General features: G+C 43.9%; 17 non-coding genes across 17 annotated transcripts; 12 read left to right on the top strand and 5 right to left on the bottom strand.

The window, feature by feature from the left end:
- Nucleotides 1–175: 175 nt before the first annotated feature.
- On the bottom strand, nucleotides 176–247 carry trnae-cuc. The gene has a single exon. It is a non-coding gene; the product is annotated as a tRNA-Glu (tRNA).
- A 97-nt stretch (nucleotides 248–344) lies between these two features.
- On the top strand, nucleotides 345–417 carry trnar-acg. The gene has a single exon. It is a non-coding gene; the product is annotated as a tRNA-Arg (tRNA).
- Nucleotides 418–885: 468 nt separating this feature from the next.
- Nucleotides 886–974, top strand: trnan-guu. The gene is given in 2 exon segments: nucleotides 886–923; nucleotides 939–974. It is a non-coding gene; the product is annotated as a tRNA-Asn (tRNA).
- A 3128-nt stretch (nucleotides 975–4102) lies between these two features.
- trnae-uuc lies at nucleotides 4103–4173 on the top strand. Its single transcript has one exon. It is a non-coding gene; the product is annotated as a tRNA-Glu (tRNA).
- Nucleotides 4174–4988: 815 nt separating this feature from the next.
- Nucleotides 4989–5060, bottom strand: trnae-cuc. Its single transcript has one exon. It is a non-coding gene; the product is annotated as a tRNA-Glu (tRNA).
- Nucleotides 5061–5157: 97 nt separating this feature from the next.
- On the top strand, nucleotides 5158–5230 carry trnar-acg. Its single transcript has one exon. It is a non-coding gene; the product is annotated as a tRNA-Arg (tRNA).
- A 278-nt stretch (nucleotides 5231–5508) lies between these two features.
- Nucleotides 5509–5580, top strand: trnae-uuc. The gene has a single exon. It is a non-coding gene; the product is annotated as a tRNA-Glu (tRNA).
- Nucleotides 5581–5703: 123 nt separating this feature from the next.
- Nucleotides 5704–5790, top strand: trnay-gua. The gene is given in 2 exon segments: nucleotides 5704–5740; nucleotides 5755–5790. It is a non-coding gene; the product is annotated as a tRNA-Tyr (tRNA).
- A 7192-nt stretch (nucleotides 5791–12982) lies between these two features.
- Nucleotides 12983–13054, bottom strand: trnae-cuc. The gene has a single exon. It is a non-coding gene; the product is annotated as a tRNA-Glu (tRNA).
- A 647-nt stretch (nucleotides 13055–13701) lies between these two features.
- Nucleotides 13702–13788, top strand: trnay-gua. Its single transcript is given in 2 exon segments — nucleotides 13702–13738; nucleotides 13753–13788. It is a non-coding gene; the product is annotated as a tRNA-Tyr (tRNA).
- Nucleotides 13789–14401: 613 nt separating this feature from the next.
- On the bottom strand, nucleotides 14402–14473 carry trnae-cuc. The gene has a single exon. It is a non-coding gene; the product is annotated as a tRNA-Glu (tRNA).
- Nucleotides 14474–14569: 96 nt separating this feature from the next.
- On the top strand, nucleotides 14570–14642 carry trnar-acg. The gene has a single exon. It is a non-coding gene; the product is annotated as a tRNA-Arg (tRNA).
- Nucleotides 14643–15123: 481 nt separating this feature from the next.
- Nucleotides 15124–15210, top strand: trnay-gua. The gene is given in 2 exon segments: nucleotides 15124–15160; nucleotides 15175–15210. It is a non-coding gene; the product is annotated as a tRNA-Tyr (tRNA).
- Nucleotides 15211–15823: 613 nt separating this feature from the next.
- Nucleotides 15824–15895, bottom strand: trnae-cuc. The gene has a single exon. It is a non-coding gene; the product is annotated as a tRNA-Glu (tRNA).
- A 96-nt stretch (nucleotides 15896–15991) lies between these two features.
- On the top strand, nucleotides 15992–16064 carry trnar-acg. The gene has a single exon. It is a non-coding gene; the product is annotated as a tRNA-Arg (tRNA).
- A 280-nt stretch (nucleotides 16065–16344) lies between these two features.
- trnae-uuc lies at nucleotides 16345–16416 on the top strand. The gene has a single exon. It is a non-coding gene; the product is annotated as a tRNA-Glu (tRNA).
- Nucleotides 16417–16543: 127 nt separating this feature from the next.
- Nucleotides 16544–16630, top strand: trnay-gua. The gene is given in 2 exon segments: nucleotides 16544–16580; nucleotides 16595–16630. It is a non-coding gene; the product is annotated as a tRNA-Tyr (tRNA).
- Nucleotides 16631–17789: the final 1159 nt, after the last annotated feature.

Raw genomic sequence — 17789 nt, 5'->3', positions numbered from 1 at the left:
AAGTGACTGTTTTGTACTGGAGGAGACTAAAAATGAACAGTTCGTAGTATCTGTTCTGCCATCACTCTGTGTCTTCGGGTGATTCTAGTCTTGCTATGGACTATGTGTCGTGTGACTTTGTGACTTGGCTCTTCCCAACTTCCGTCACAGCGTGACTATAGATGGCCAAAAGAAGTTCCCTGACCGGGAATCGAACCCGGGCCGCGGCGGTGAGAGCGCCGAATCCTAACCACTAGACCACCAGGGATACGCTGATAGGTCAAGAACAAGCACAAAGCGATACAGGACCCCCGTCACGTCCACAGCTGAAAACTCTGGTACAAGCACAATCAGCTCAAGTCAGTGGGCCAGTGGCGCAATGGATAACGCGTCTGACTACGGATCAGAAGATTCTAGGTTCGACTCCTGGCTGGCTCGCTCTCTCTTTATTCCTTGCTGCCACCTGGGCAGAGAGAAAACTTGTCAACTAAATCAAACTCAACTAATAATCCGCCACGTATACTATTCAAACTGCATCTCAGTTTTAGGGATAATTTCTCAATTTGCCTCAATATCTGTTCTGCCATCAGTTTGGGTCTTCGGGTAATTCTAGTCTTACTTCCTTTTAAAATCCCACAACAAAAGCTAAAGACCTCTACGAAATCCGCGGGCCGGCCACACGCATGGAAAATGGCCCAGAATCACTTTCAGTCTGTTCCCATATGGTCTAGATTTGAGGATTCTGGTTTTAGACCAGGCATAGCCGGGAGACTGCTCTCATGGGAAGGCTTTTGACTTTTTGCTTCTATCATCTGAACTAGGTTTTGGTTCGTTATTAGTTCTATTTCTCATTGGTCGAACTGCAGAAAGCTGAAAAGATGAGGTTCTCTTGGATAGACTAGTGTGCCTGTTGATAGCTCAGTTGGAAGAGCGGAGGACTGTTAGCAAAGGATCTTGTTATCCTTAGGTCGCTGGTTCGACTCCGGCTCGAAGGAGTTATGTTTTCGCCAAAACCGCCATTTGATTTTTGGGCGTGGCTTTTCCTAGCTTCCACACAGCGTTTTACAGGTTTTTTCTAAGGAGATATTATGACTGTTTTGTCCTGGAGGAGACTATTATGAACAGCTGTAGTATCTGTGTATTTCAGGTAATTCTAGCCTTGCTTACTTTTAAAATTCCACAACTAAAAGACAATGCATGAGACTTCTGGATTTTCCCTCTTAATGGTCATTGGTCGAGCTGCTGAAAAAATGTGGCCCAGAATCCCGCCACATCCTCCAACTGTTCCCATATGAATGCCTGTTTTTGACCTTTGATACCATGGACGTTTTTCCAGCTTAGTCTTTTCCCCTGGATTAGAAGATAGACAAATGCCTGTTTTTCCTGGAGATAGAGTTTACCTATCGATGCCATGGGTGTTTTCTAAGGCATCAAGTGGGTATTTGAAGTGACTGTTTTGTACTGGAGGAGACTAAAAATGAACAGTTCGTAGTATCTGTTCTGCCATCACTCTGTGCAGGGTGATTCTAGTCTTGCTATGGACTCAAGGTGTGACTTTGTGACTTGGCTTTCCCAACTTGGGTCACAGCGTGACTATAGATAATAAACAAAAGTTCCCTCAGAATCGTCCGGGCCGCGCAGTGTGAGAGCCAGAATCCTAACCACTAGAACCAGGGATACGCTGATAGGTCAGGAACAAGCACAAACTGATACAACACTATCACGTCCACAGCTGAAAACTCTGGTACAAGCACAATCAGCTCTATTAATTACCTAGTGGCCCTGAATGGTTTAGCGCGTCTCAATACGGATCAGAAGATCTTATCACATTCGATAGTGGCTGGCTCGTCCTCTTTATTCCTTCTCAAAACCTCTGGCGCATTTGATAAAACTTGTCAACTAAATCAAACTCAACTAATAATCCGCGGCAGATCATTATCCTCAAACTGCATCTCAGTTTTAGGATAATTCTCCTCAATTTGTTCTCAAGCATCTGTTCTGCCATCAGTTTAAATCTAGATTAAAGTCTTACATCTTTTAAAAGCCTACACATAACAAAGCAACACACCTTTTATTATTCAAATCCATAAAGGATTTTAGGCCACACGCATGGAAAATGGCCAGAACTTTTTAGAAAACATGGTGTCTGTGAAAATACGATGTACTTGTGACATACGTCAAAGAATGAGACTACGCTCTCATTAGAGTACTAGTCCTGTTTCTTTCTCAATCTGTTTTCACAGTTTGTATCCAGACTAGATGGTGGATCAGCACCCAGAGATTATGTTCATCAGAGACCAGATTCTCCTGGATAGATGCTAGTCGACAGATCACCAGATCCTGATGCGCTTTAGCATGGTTTACATCACATCTATCTGACCACTAAGTCATTTACACTATCTGACACAGCTGAGGTTTTAAAATTGAACTGGAGGTTAAGTGCTGGAGTTCCCAAGGTCAGAGGAGAACTGACCCCAACTGAGTCTGGTTTCTTTACAGGTTTTTTCTCCATTCTATATGCATGGAGTTTTGTTTCTTTCACTGCTGTCTGCCTCTGGCTTCAGCTTGGTTGGGGACAGCGCAGCCTCTAGTGACTATCGTTGAATTGACTCTAACAGACTGTCTCTGCATTTATTAAAAATTGGTGATGAGTAACTATATATCCCTGTCATTATACTGTACAGTGCTTTGGTGCAACCTGTGTTGTTAAAAGCCCACATATAATAATCTAAAAATGATTGATTGATTGAATCTACTCTTCAGTCTGTTTATATGGTCTAGCAGTGAGGATTCTAGGTTTGCCAGGCGGCCCCGGTTCGACTCCTATGAAAAGGCTGTTTTGCTTTAGCTTCTGTCACCAAACTAGCGTTTTTCCATCTTAAAAATATATCTTTTCCGGGGTCATTGGTTCAACTGCAGAATGCTGAAAGAAGAGGTTGTTGCCTTATGATTCCGGCTCAAGGAGTTGATTTTCGCCATGCCGCCATTTGGTTTTTCTGCGTGCTTAATAAACAAACTTCAGCTAGTCCAGCGTGAGCACAGGTTTTTCTAAGGCAGGAAGTATGACTGTTTTGTCCTGGAGGAGACTATTATGAACTGCTCAGTAGTATCTGTGTCTTGGGTAATTCTAGCCTTGCTTACTTTTAAAATCCACAACAAAAGACAAAAGACTTCTTTTCCTGGGTCATTGGAGCGAGCTGCTGAAAAACATTATAGTCCAGAATCCGCCACACTCCTCAAACTCTGGCCATTTGATAATACCTGTTTTTGACCTTTGGATACAATGGACGTTTTTCCAGCTCAGTTTTTTCCCCTGGATTAGAAGATAGACAAATGCCTGTTTTTCCTGAGATAGAAGCAGACTATCGATGCCAGTTTTTTCTAAGGCATTAAAAGGGTATTTGAAGTGACTGTTTTGTACTGGAGGAGACTAAAAATGAACAGTTCGTAGTATCTGTTCTGCCATCACTCTGTGTCTTAGGGTGATTCTAGTCTTGCTATGGACTATGTGTCGTGTGACTTTGTGACTTGGCTCTTCCCAACTTCCGTCACAGCGTGACATAGATGGCCAAAAGAATGGCCTGACCGAATATTAGTCCTGTTTCGGTGAGAGCGCAATCCTAACCACTAGACCACCAGGGAGACGATGGTGATAGCACCCAGAACAAGCACAGAAGCGAAAACAGGACCCCGTCGACAGATCCACATCCTGAAAACTCACACACACTGCACACGCACACACTCAAGTCATTTCACTGGGCCAGTGCGTTTAAAATTGACTGGAGGCGCGTCTGACTATGGATCAGAAGATTCTAGGTTCCCAACTGAGTCTGGTTTCTCGCTCTCTCTTTTCTCCATGCTGCCACCTGGGCGTTTTGTTTTCTTGCTTGTCAACTAAATCAAACTCAACTAATAATCCTTAACGTATACTATTCAAACTGCATCTCAATTGACTACAGGATAATTTCTCAATTTGCCTCATTATCTGTTCTGCCATCAGTTTGGGTCTTCGGTAATTCTAGTCTTACTTCCTTTTAAAATCCCACAACAAAAGCTAAAGAACCTGTGTTGTTAAAAGCGCCATACGCATAAAAATGGATTGAGAATCTACTCTTCAGTCTGTTCCCATATGGTCTAGCGGTGAGGATTCCTGGTTTTCACCCAGGTGGCCCGGTTCGACTCCCGGTATGGGAAGGCTGTTTTGCTTTTTGCTTCCTTCACAAACTAGCAGTTGGTTCACCAGAAGCTTCTTTTTCCGGGTCATTGGTCGAACTGCAGAAAGCTGAAAAGATGAGGTTCTGCTCAGAAACGTGTGCGATAGCTCAGTTGGTAGAGCGGAGGAAAGCAAAGGAGGTTGTTATCCTTAGGTCGCTGGTTCGACTCTCGGCTCTCGAAGGAGTTGTTTTTCGCCATGACCGCCATTTGATTTTTGGGCGTGGCTTTTCCGAGCTTCCGTCACAGCGTGACCACAGGTTTTTTCTAAGGCACGAAGTGACTGTTTTGTCCTGGAGGAGACTATTATGAACAGCTCGTAGTATCTGTGTCTTGGGTAATTCTAGCCTTGCTTACTTTTAAAATTCCACAACAAAAGACAAAAGACTTCTTTTCCTGGGTCATTGGTCGAGCTGCTGAAAAAATGTGGCCCAGAATCCCGCCACACTCCTCCAACTGTTCCCATATGAATGCCTGTTTTTGACCTTTGGATACCATGGACGTTTTTCCAGCTTAGTCTTTTCCCCCTGGATTAGAAGATAGACAAATGCCTGTTTTTCCTGGAGATAGAGTTTACCTATCGATGCCATGGGTGTTTTCTAAGGCATCAAGTGGGTATTTGAAGTGACTGTTTTGTACTGGAGGAGACTAAAAATGAACAGTTCGTAGTATCTGTTCTGCCATCACTCTGTGTCTTCGGGTGATTCTAGTCTTGCTATGGACTATGTGTCGTGTGACTTTGTGACTTGGCTCTTCCCAACTTCCGTCACAGCGTGACTATAGATGGCCAAAAGAAGTTCCCTGACCGGGAATCGAACCCGGGCCGCGGCGGTGAGAGCGCCGAATCCTAACCACTAGACCACCAGGAATACGCTGATATGTTAAGAACAAGCACAAAGCGATACAGGACCCCCGTCACGTCCACAGCTGAAAACTCTGGTGCAAGCACAATCAGCTCAAGTCAGTGGGCCAGTGGCGCAATGGATAACGCGTCTGACTACGGATCAGAAGATTCTAGGTTCGACTCCTGGCTGGCTCGCTCTCTCTTTATTCCTTGCTGCCACCTGGGCGCAGAAAAACTTGTCAACTAAATCAAAATCAACTAATAATCCGCCACGTATACTATTCAAACTGCATCTCCATTTCAGGATAATTTCTCAATTTGCCTCAATATCTGTTCTGCCATCAGTTTGGGTCTTCGGGTAATTCTAGTCTTACTTCCTTTTAAAATCCCACAACAAAAGCTAAAGACCTCTACGAAATCCGCGGGCCGGCCACACGCATGGAAAATGGCCCAGAATCTACTCTTCCGTCTGTTCCCATATGGTCTAGCGGTGAGGATTCCTGGTTTTCACCCAGGCGGCCCGGGTTCGACTCCCGGTATGGGAAGGCTGTTTTGCTTTTTGCTTCCTTTGTCAAACTAGCAGTTGGTTCGCCAGAAGCTTCTTTTTCCCGGGTCATTGGTCGAACTGCAGAAAGCTGAAAAATGAGGTTCTGCTCACACGCCGTGTGCCTTCGATAGCTCAGTTGGTAGAGCGGAGGACTGTAGCAAAGGAGGTTGTTATCCTCAGGTCGCTGGTTCGACTCCGGCTCGAAGGAGTTGTTTTTCGCCATGACCGCCATTTGATTTTTGGGCGTGGCTTTTCCGAGCTTCCGTCACAGCGTGACCACAGGTTTTTTCTAAGGCACGAAGTGACTGTTTTGTCCTGGAGGAGACTATTATGAACAGCTCGTAGTATCTGTGTCTTCGGGTAATTCTAGCCTTGCTTACTTTTAAAATTCCACAACAAAAGACAAAAGACTTCTTTTCCCTGGGTCATTGGTCGAGCTGCTGAAAAAATGTGGCCCAGAATCCCGCCACACTCCTCCAACTGTTCCCATATGAATGCCTGTTTTTGACCTTTGGATACCATGGACGTTTTTCCAGCTTAGTCTTTTCCCCCTGGATTAGAAGATAGACAAATGCCTGTTTTTCCTGGAGATAGAGTTTACCTATCGATGCCATGGGAGTTTTCTAAGGCATCAAGTGGGTATTTGCCTGAAGTTGGCTGATCGATTGCTCCTGTCTGCTGAGGCTCGATTGCTCCTGTCTGCTGAGAGGTTGGTTTGTTTGTAGCTGCGTGTAGCTTCGCTTTTCAATTTATCACCTCTTCTCTAACGATCAAATATAATTTAACTGTGTACATATCGTTGATACTATTAAATTAATCTAACTAATTAGACTGCTGTTAGTTCGTTCGCTTTAATCTAAAACTCGGCGGTGAGTTAGTACTCGTTAGCCGATTCACTTTCGCTCCCACCCGCGTTTTCGCGCCGATTGTGGGCTTTTTTCCCCCGCTCCTGTTCATTTGTTCCTCGCGCTCGTTCGCTCCATTTTCACAAGCTCATCAAAACAAGAGTGGTAAGTGAATCTCACGGTGAGTAAATGGCTTCTCCCTGCATCGTCACTTGCACTGTCTGTCACATGTATAGCTTGTCCTTCTCTGTTAGCGATCAGGGATTCACGTGTGATAAATGCAGGGAAATAGCTAGGCTGACAGAGAAGGTTTTAGAATTAGAGACACGATCCAAACTTTAATTGAGGACAGTAAGAATGCGAGGGCTGTAGATACTGCTTTGGATGCGACTAGTACAGTGAATCATGTACATTGTTCGGTTCCAGCTTCAGAGCCCGTGCAGCAGGGCAATTGGGTGACCGTGAGGCGGGCTAGTCGCGGGTCAAAACACCGCTCATCCGCTCCGATCAGAACATCAAACAGGTTCTCCCCACTCAGTGACGCACCCACTGAGAAACCTGATCAAAGTGCCCTAGTAATTGGCGATTCTATTGTAACGGAACGTGAAAATAGAGACACCAGCCACCATAGTCCAATGCTTACCGGGAGCCAGAGCGCCTGACATCTTGTCAAATTTAAAAGTGCTGGCTAATGCTAAACGTAAATTTCGTAAGATTGTTATTCACGCCGGCGCTTAATGATGTTCGACTTCGCCAGTCGGAGATCACTAAAAATAATATTAAATAGGTGTGTGAATTTGCAAGCACGATGTCGGACAATGTAATCTGCTCTGGTCCCCTCCCCTGCTTACCGGGTGATGAGATTCACAGCAGATTGCTGGGTCTCAATGGCTGGATGTCTAAGTGGTGCCCGCAGAACAACATAGGCTTTATAGACAATTGGATGAGTTTCTGGGGCAGACCTGACCTGTTGAAAAGAGATGGTCTTCACCCCTCTTGGGGTGGTGCCGCTCTTCTATCTAGAAATATGGCATATAGTCTTATAGCTCCAACATGACCAACTAGTGCCCAGGTCAGGAAGCAGACAGACCGGCTAAACCGACCGCCTGCTAGCTGCCTCACGTCACAGAAGGCAGTTAATTCTCAGCACATAGAGACTCTTTCACCTAGATATCACACTATAGAGACTGTGTCTGTTCCCGAATTAGAATATGCAGAGAACGTCCAAACCTAATCAAAAGCAATAATTTAATTAATGTCCAACAAATTAAAACTACCTATAATTCAAATAAGCAAACGATAAAACTTGGCTCGCTAAATATTAGATCACTTTCCACAAAAGCACTTTATGTATATGATTTGATCAATGATCAGAAGCTAGATTTGCTTTGTTTGACAGAAACCTGGCTAAAACCAGATGATTATATTACTCTAAATGAATCTACCCCCAAAATTATTTCTATAAAAATGAGCCACGTTTAAAAGGTAGAGGGGAGGTGTTGCTACAATTTATAACAATATTCTTAGTACTTCTCAGAGGGCAGGCTTTAAATATAACTCATTTGAAGTTTTGGTGCTGCATATAACATTATCTACAGAATCATGTGCTAGTGATAAATCTTCTGTCATGTTTGTACTGGCTACTGTATACAGGCCACCAGGACACAGCACAGATTTCATTAAAGAATTTGCTGATTTTCTAACTGAGTTAGTACTGGCCGCAGATAAAGTCTTAATTGTTGGCGATTTTAATATCCATGTTGATAATGAAAAGACTCATTAGGATCAGCTTTCTTAGACATTTTAAACTCCATTGGGGTTAGACAACACGTCTCTGGACCTACTCATTGTCAAAATCATACTCTAGATCTAATACTGTCACATGGAATAGATGTTAAAATGGTTGAAGTACTGCAGCAAAGTGATGACATTTCAGATCACTATCTAGTCTTGTGTGAACTCTGTATAGTTAAACCTGTAAACTCTGCACCTTATTACAAGTATGGTAGAACCATCACTTCCACCACAAAAGAAAGCTTTCTAAATAACCTTCCTGACTTATCTCAATTCCTTAGTTCATCCAATACGATGCAAAAACTTGATGATGTAACAGAAACTATGCACTCTCTTTTTCTAGCACTTTAGATACAGTTGCTCCTTTGCACTTAAAAAGATAAAAGAAAACAATCTGACTCCATGGTATAATGACAACACACGCACCCTAAAGAGAGCAGCCCGGAAAATGGAGCGCAGGTGGAGAAAAACCAAATTAGAAGTATTTCGTATTGCCTGGCGGGAGAGTATGCTGTCATACAGAAAAGCATTAAAAATAGCAAGATCTGATTATTTTTCATCCCTTTTAGAAGAAAACAAACACAACCCCGGTATTTATTCAGTACAGTGACTAAATTAACAAAAATAAAGCATCAGCAGGTGCTAATATGCCCCAAGAGTATAGCTGCAATGAGTTCATGAATTTCTTTACTTCTAAGATTGATACCATCAGAGATAAAATTGTAACTATGCAGCCGTCAACTACAGTTTCACATCAGATAATGAGCTTTAGATCCCCTAAGGAAAAATTACACTCTTTCTCTATTATAGGAGAAGAAGACTTGTACAAACTTGTTAAATCATCTAAACCAGCAACATGTATGTTAGACCCTATTCCATCTAAACTATTAAAAGATCTGCTTCCAGAAGTCATAGATCCTATTTTGAACATTATTAATTCATCATTGTCATTAGGATATGTTCCCAAAACCTTTAAACTGGCTGTAGTTAAACCTCTCATTAAGAAACCACATCTTGATCCCAAAGACTTAGTAAATTACAGACCAATCTCTAATCTCCCTTTTCTGTCAAAGATACTAGAAAGGTAGTATCCTCACAACTGTATTCCTTTTTAGAAAAAATGGTGTCTGTGAGGATTTCCAATCAGGTTTTAGACCGTACCATAGTACTGAGACTGCTCTCATTAGAGTTACTAATGACCTGCTTCTATCATCTGATCGTGGTTTTATCTCGTTATTAGTGCTATTAGATCTTAGCGCAGCATTCGATACTATCGATCACAACATTCTCTTGGATAGACTAGAAAACTATGTTGGCATTAGAGGAAGCGCCTTAGCATGGTTTACATCATATCTATCTGACCGCTATCAGTTTGTGGCATTAAATGAGGAGGTATCATATCGATCAAAAGTGAAATATGGAGTTCCTCAAGGCTCAGTGCTAGGACCGTTACTTTTCAACCTTTACATGTTACCTCTGGGAGATATTATCAGGAGTCATGGTGTTAGCTTTCACTGCTATGCTGATGATACTCAGCTCTATATTTCAGCGCAGCCTGGTGATACACACCAAATTGAGAATCTAACAGAATGCATAGTCGATATAAAAGCTGGATGATGAGTAACTTCTTAATGTTAAATTCTGAAAAAACAGAGGTGCTAATAATTGGACCTAAAAACCCCACATATAATAATCTAGAACACAGCCTATCACTTGATGGCTGCTCTGTTAATTCTTCATCATCAGTTAGGAACCTAGGTGTGCTGTTTGACCGCAATCTTTCCTTTGAAAATCATGTTTCTAGCATCTGTAAAACTGCGTTTTTCCATCTTAAAAATATATCTAAATTACGACCTATGCTTTCAACCTCTAATGCAGAAATATTAATTCATGCGTTTATGACCTCAAGGTTAGATTATTGCAATGCTTTATTGGGTGGTTGTTCTGCACGCTTAATAAACAAACTTCAGCTAGTCCAAAACGCAGCAGCCAGAGTCCTTACTAGAACTAGGAAGTATGATCACATTAGCCCAGTTCTGTCAACACTGCACTGGCTCCTATCAAACATCGAATAGATTTTAAAATCCTATTAATTACCTATAAAGCCCTGAATGGTTTAGCTCCTCAATACTTGAGCGAGCTCTTATCACATTATAGTCCTGCACGTCCGCCATGTTCTCAAAACTCTGGCCATTTGATAATACCTAGAATATCAAAATCAACTCATGGCGGCAGATCATTTTCCTATCTAGCACCTAAACTCTGGAACAATCTCCTAACTCTGTTCGGGAAGCAGACACACTCTGCCAGTTTAAATCTAGATTAAAGACACATCTTTTAACTTAGCCTACACATAACACACCAACACACCTTTTATTATTCAAATCCGTTAAAGGATTTTTAGGCTGCATTACTTAGATTTGCTGGAACCGGGAACACTATTTCCTAAAATACGATGTACTTGTGACATCGTGAAAAGAATGGCATCTACGCTAATATTAGTCCTGTTTCTTTCTCAATCTGTTTTCACAGTTTGTATCCAGACTAGATGGTGGATCAGCACCCAGAGATTATGTTCATCAGAGACCAGAAAACCTAGATGCGCCCGTCGACAGATCACCAGATCCTGATGCACACACACACACGCACACACTAAGTCATTTACACTACCTGACACAGCTGCGTTTAAAATTGAACTGGAGGTTAAGTGCTGGGCGTCCGGTCAGAGGAGAACTGACCCCAACTGAGTCTGGTTTCTCCCAAGGTTTTTTTTTCTCCATTCTATATGCATGGGGTTTTGTTTCTTGCCGCTGTCGCCTCTGGCTTGCTTGGTTGGGGACACTTAACTTCTAGTGACTATCGTTGAATTGACTACAGAGACCGTCTCTGCATTTAATAAGAAATTGGTCACTCTCGTCACTATATATCCCTGTCATTATACTGTACAGTGCTTTGATGCAACCTGTGTTGTTAAAAGCGCTATATAAATAAAAAAATGATTGATATTTGAAGTGACTGTTTTGTACTGGAGGAGACTAAAAATGAACAGTTCGTAGTATCTGTTCTGCCATCACTCTGTGTCTTCGGGTGATTCTAGTCTTGCTATGGACTATGTGTCGTGTGACTTTGTGACTTGGCTCTTCCCAACTTCCGTCACAGCGTGACCACAGGTTTTTTCTAAGGCACGAAGTGACTGTTTTGTCCTGGAGGAGACTATTATGAACAGCTCGTAGTATCTGTGTCTTCGGGTAATTCTAGCCTTGCTTACTTTTAAAATTCCACAACAAAAGACAAAAGACTTCTTTTCCCTGGGTCATTGGTCGAGCTGCTGAAAAAATGTGGCCCAGAATCCCGCCACACTCCTCCAACTGTTCCCATATGAATGCCTGTTTTTGACCTTTGGATACCATGGACGTTTTTCCAGCTTAGTCTTTTCCCCCTGGATTAGAAGATAGACAAATGCCTGTTTTTCCTGGAGATAGAGTTTACCTATCGATGCCATGGGTGTTTTCTAAGGCATCAAGTGGGTATTTGAAGTGACTGTTTTGTACTGGAGGAGACTAAAAATGAACAGTTCGTAGTATCTGTTCTGCCATCACTCTGTGTCTTCGGGTGATTCTAGTCTTGCTATGGACTATGTGTCGTGTGACTTTGTGACTTGGCTCTTCCCAACTTCCGTCTCACAGCGTGACCACAGGGTTTTTCTAAGGGCGAAGTGACTGTTTTGTCCTGGAGGAGACTATTATGAACAGCTCGTAGTATCTGTGTCTTCGGGTAATTCTAGCCTTGCTTACTTTTAAAATTCCACATCAAAAGACAAAAGACTTCTTTTCCCTGGGTCATTGGTCGAGCTGCTGAAAAAATGTGGCCCAGAATCCCGCCACACTCCTCCAACTGTTCCCATATGAATGCCTGTTTTTGACCTTTGGATACCATGGACGTTTTTCCAGCTTAGTCTTTTCCCCCTGGATTAGAAGATAGACAAATGCCTGTTTTTCCTGGAGATAGAGTTTACCTATCGATGCCATGGAGTGTTTTCTAAGGCATCAAGTGGGTATTTGAAGTGACTGTTTTGTACTGGAGGAGACTAAAAATGAACAGTTCGTAGTATCTGTTCTGCCATCACTCTGTGTCTTCGGGTGATTCTAGTCTTGCTATGGACTATGTGTCGTGTGACTTTGTGACTTGGCTCTTCCCAACTTCCGTCACAGCGTGACCACAGGTTTTTTCTAAGGCACGAAGTGACTGTTTTGTCCTGGAGGAGACTATTATGAACAGCTCGTAGTATCTGTGTCTTCGGTAATTCTAGCCTTGCTTACTTTTAAAATTCCACAACAAAAGACAAAAGACTTCTTTTCCCTGGGTCATTGGTCGAGCTGCTGAAAAAATGTGGCCCAGAATCCCGCCACACTCCTCCAACTGTTCCCATATGAATGCCTGTTTTTGACCTTTGGATACCATGGACGTTTTTCCAGCTTAGTCTTTTCCCCCTGGATTAGAAGATAGACAAATGCCTGTTTTTCCTGGAGATAGAGTTTACCTATCGATGCCATGGGTGTTTTCTAAGGCATCAAGTGGGTATTTGAAGTGACTGTTTTGTACTGGAGGAGACTAAAAATGAACAGTTCGTAGTATCTGTTCTGCCATCACTCTGTGTCTTCGGGTGATTCTAGTCTTGCTATGGACTATGTGTCGTGTGATTTTGTGACTTTGCCTCTTCCCAACTTCCGTCACAGCGTGACTATAGATGGCCAAAAGAAGTTCGCTGACCGGGAATCGAACCCGGGCCACGGCAGTGAGAGCGCCTAATCCTAACCACTAGACCACCAGTGATACGCTGAAAGGTCAAGAACAAGCACAAAGTGATACAGGTCCCCGTCACGCCCACAGCTGAAAACTCTGGTACAAGCACAATCAGCTCAAGTCAGTGGGCCAGTGGTGCAATGGATAACGCGTTTGACTATGGTTCAGAAGATTCTAGGTTCGACTCCTGGCTGGCTCTCTCTCTCTCTTTATTCCTTGCTGCCACCTGGGCGCAGAGAAAAACTTGTCAACTAAATCAAACTCAACTAATAATCCGCCACGTATACTATTCAAACTTCATCTCCATTTCAGGGATAATTTCTCAATTTGCCTCAATATCTGTTCTGCCATCAGTTTGGGTCTTCGGGTAATTCTAGTCTTACTTCCTTTTAAAATCCCACAACAAAAGCTAGACCTCTACGAAATCCATGGGGCCGCCACACGCATGGAAAATGGCCCAGAATCTACTCTTCAGTCTGTTCCCATATGGTCTAGCGGTGAGGATTCCTGGTTTTCACCCAGGCGGCCCGGCTTCGACTCCAGGTATGGGAAGGCTGTTTTGCTTTTTGCTTCCTTCGTCAAACTAGCAGTTGGTTCGCCAGAAGCTTCTTTTTCCCGGGGTCATTGGTCGAACTGCAGAAAGCTGAAAAAATGAGGTTCTGCTCACACGCCGTGTGCCTTCGATAGCTCAGTTGGTAGAGCGGAGGACTGTAGCAAAGGAGGTTGTTATCCTTAGGTCGCTGGTTCGACTCCGGCTCGAAGGAGTTTTTTTTCGCCATGGCCGTCATTTGATTTTTGGGCGTGGCTTTTCCGAGCTTCCGTCACAGCGTGACCACAGGTTTTTTCTAAGGCACGAAGTGACTGTTTTGTCCTGGAGGAGACTATTATGAACAGCTCGTAGTATCTGTGTCTTCGGGTAATTCTAGCCTTGCTTACTTTTAAAATTCCACAACAAAAGACAAAAGACTTCTTTTCCCTGGGTCATTGGTCGAGCTGCTGAAAAAATGTGGCCCAGAATCCCGCCACACTCCTCCAACTGTTCCCATATGAATGCCTGTTTTTGACCTTTGGATACCATGGACGTTTTTCCAGCTTAGTCTTTTCCCCCTGGATTAGAAGATAGACAAATGCCTGTTTTTCCTGGAGATAGAGTTTACCTATCGATGCCATGGGTGTTTTCTAAGGCATCAAGTGGGTATTTGAAGTGACTGTTTTGTACTGGAGGAGACTAAAAATGAACAGTTCGTAGTATCTGTTCTGCCATCACTCTGTGTCTTCGGGTGATTCTAGTCTTGCTATGGACTATGTGTCGTGTGACTTTGTGACTTGGCTCTTCCCAACTTCCGTCACAGCGTGACTATAGATGGCCAAAAGAAGTTCCCTGACCGGGAATCGATCCCAGGCCGCGGCGGTGAGAGCGCCGAATCCTAACCACTAGACCACCAGGGATACGCTGATAGGTCAAGAACAAGCACAAAGGGATACAGGTCCCCGTCACGTCCACAGCTGAAAACTCTGGTACAAGCACAATCAGCTCAAGTCAGTGGGCCAGTGGCGCAATGGATAACGCGTCTGACTACGGATCAGAAGATTCTAGGTTCGACTCCTGGCTGGCTCGCTCTCTCTTTATTCCTTGCTGCCACCAGGGCGCAGAGAAAAACTTGTCAACTAAATCAAACTCAACTAATAATCCGCCACGTATACTATTCAAACTGCATCTCAGTTTTAGGGATAATTTCTCAATTTGCCTCAATATATGTTCTGCCATCAGTTTGGGTCTTCGGGTAATTCTAGTCTTACTTCCTTTTAAAATCCCACAACAAAAGCTAAAGACCTCTACTGAAATCTGCATGGCCGCCACACGCATGGAAAATGGCCCAGAATCTACTCTTCAGTCTGTTCCCATATGGTCTAGCGGTGAGGATTCCTGGTTTTCACCCAGGCGGCCCGGTTCGACTCCGGTATGGGAAGGCTGTTTTGCTTTTTTTTCCTTTCTTCACAAACTAGCAGTTGGTTCGCCAGAAGCTTCTTTTTCCCGGGGTCATTGGTCGAACTGCAGAAAGCTGAAAAGATGAGGTTCTGCTCACACAAACCGTGTGCCTTCGATAGCTCAGTTGGTAGAGCGGAGGACTGTAGCAAAGGAGGTTGTTATCCTTAGGTCGCTGGTTCGACTCCGGCTCGAAGGAGTTGTTTTTCGCCATGACCGCCATTTGATTTTTGGGCGTGGCTTTTCCGAGCTTCCGTCACAGCGTGACCACAGGTTTTTTCTAAGGCACGAAGTGACTGTTTTGTCCTGGAGGAGACTATTATGAACAGCTCGTAGTATCTGTGTCTTCGGGTAATTCTAGCCTTGCTTACTTTTAAAATTCCACAACAAAAGACAAAAGACTTCTTTTCCCTGGGTCATTGGTCGAGCTGCTGAAAAAATGTGGCCCAGAATCCCGCCACACTCCTCCAACTGTTCCCATATGAATGCCTGTTTTTGACCTTTGGATACCATGGACGTTTTTCCAGCTTAGTCTTTTCCCCCTGGATTAGAAGATAGACAAATGCCTGTTTTTCCTGGAGATAGAGTTTACCTATCGATGCCATGGGTGTTTTCTAAGGCATCAAGTGGGTATTTGAAGTGACTGTTTTGTACTGGAGGAGACTAAAAATGAACAGTTCAGAGTATCTGTTCTGCCATCACTCTGTGTCTTCGGGTGATTCTAGTCTTGCTATGGACTATGTGTCGTGTGACTTTGTGACTTGGCTCTTCCCAACTTCCGTCACAGCGTGACTATAGATGGCCAAAAGAAGTTCCCTGACCGGGAATCGATCCCAGGCCGCGGCGGTGAGAGCGCCGAATCCTAACCACTAGACCACCAGGGATACGCTGATAGGTCAAGAACAAGCACAAAGGGATACAGGTCCCCGTCACGTCCACAGCTGAAAACTCTGGTACAAGCACAATCAGCTCAAGTCAGTGGGCCAGTGGCGCAATGGATAACGCGTCTGACTACGGATCAGAAGATTCTAGGTTCGACTCCTGGCTGGCTCGCTCTCTCTTTATTCCTTGCTGCCACCTGGGCGCAGAGAAAAACTTGTCAACTAAATCAAACTCAACTAATAATCCGCCACGTATACTATTCAAACTGCATCTCAGTTTTAGGATAATTTCTCAATTTGCCTCAATATCTGTTCTGCCATCAGTTTGGGTCTTCGGGTAATTCTAGTCTTACTTCCTTTTAAAATCCCACAACAAAAGCTAAAGACCTCTACGAAATCCGGCGGGCCGCCACACGCATGGAAAATGGCCCAGAATCTACTCTTCAGTCTGTTCCCATATGGTCTAGCGGTGAGGATTCCTGGTTTTCACCCAGGCGGCCCGGGTTCGACTCCCGGTATGGGAAGGCTGTTTTGCTTTTTGCTTCCTTCGTCAAACTAGCAGTTGGTTCGCCAGAAGCTTCTTTTTCCCGGGGTCATTGGTCGAACTGCAGAAAGCTGAAAAGATGAGGTTCTGCTCACACAAACCGTGTGCCTTCGATAGCTCAGTTGGTAGAGCGGAGGACTGTAGCAAAGGAGGTTGTTATCCTTAGGTCGCTGGTTCGACTCCGGCTCGAAGGAGTTGTTTTTCGCCATGACCGCCATTTGATTTTTGGGCGTGGCTTTTCCGAGCTTCCACAGCGCGTGACCACAGGTTTTTTCTAAGGCACGAAGTGACTGTTTTGTCCTGGAGGAGACTATTATGAACAGCTCGTAGTATCTGTGTCTTCGGGTAATTCTAGCCTTGCTTACTTTTAAAATTCCACAACAAAAGACAAAAGACTTCTTTTCCTGGGTCATTGGTCGAGCTGCTGAAAAAATGTGGCCCAGAATCCCGCCACACTCCTCCAACTGTTCCCATATGAATGCCTGTTTTTGACCTTTGGATACCATGGACGTTTTTCCAGCTTAGTCTTTTCCCCTGGATTAGAAGATAGACAAATGCCTGTTTTTCCTGGAGATAGAGTTTACCTATCGATGCCATGGGTGTTTTCTAAGGCATCAAGTGGGTATTTGAAGTGACTGTTTTGTACTGGAGGAGACTAAAAATGAACAGTTCGTAGTATCTGTTCTGCCATCACTCTGTGTCTTCGGGTGATTCTAGTCTTGCTATGGACTATGTGTCGTGTGACTTTGTGACTTGGCTCTTCCCAACTTCCGTCACAGCGTGACTACAGGATTTTTTTTCTAAGGCGCGAAGTGACTGTTTTGTCCTGGAGGAGACTATTATGAACAGCTCGTAGTATCTGTGTCCACTCTAGCCTTGCTACTTACGCTGATAGGTCAACAACAAAGACAAAGACTTCTTTTCCCTGGGCCATTGGTCACAGCTGCTGAAAAAATGTGGCCCAGAATCCCGCCACACTCCTCCAACTGTTCCCATATGAATGCCTGTTTTGACCTTTGGATACCATGGACGTTTTTCCAGCTTAGTCTTTTCCCCCTGGATTAGAAGATAGACAAATGCCTGTTTTTCCTGGAGATAAAGAGTTTACCTATCGATGCCATGGGTGTTTTCTAAGGCATCAATGGGTATTCAAAGTGACTGTTTTGTACTGGAGGAGACTAAAAATGAACAGTTCGTAGTATCTGTTCTGCCATCACTCTGTGTCTTCGGGTGATTCTAGTCTTGCTATGGACTATGTGTCGTGTGACTTTGTGACTTGGCTCTTCCCACTTCCTGTCCACAGCGTGACTCTAGATGCCGGCACAGATGTTTCCTAAGGCACTGGAAGCCAGA

This window comes from Puntigrus tetrazona, chromosome 4 (assembly GCF_018831695.1).
Source record: "Puntigrus tetrazona isolate hp1 chromosome 4, ASM1883169v1, whole genome shotgun sequence".
Taxonomy (NCBI): domain Eukaryota; kingdom Metazoa; phylum Chordata; class Actinopteri; order Cypriniformes; family Cyprinidae; genus Puntigrus; species Puntigrus tetrazona.
This window is presented reverse-complemented; position numbering and strand designations above follow the sequence as displayed.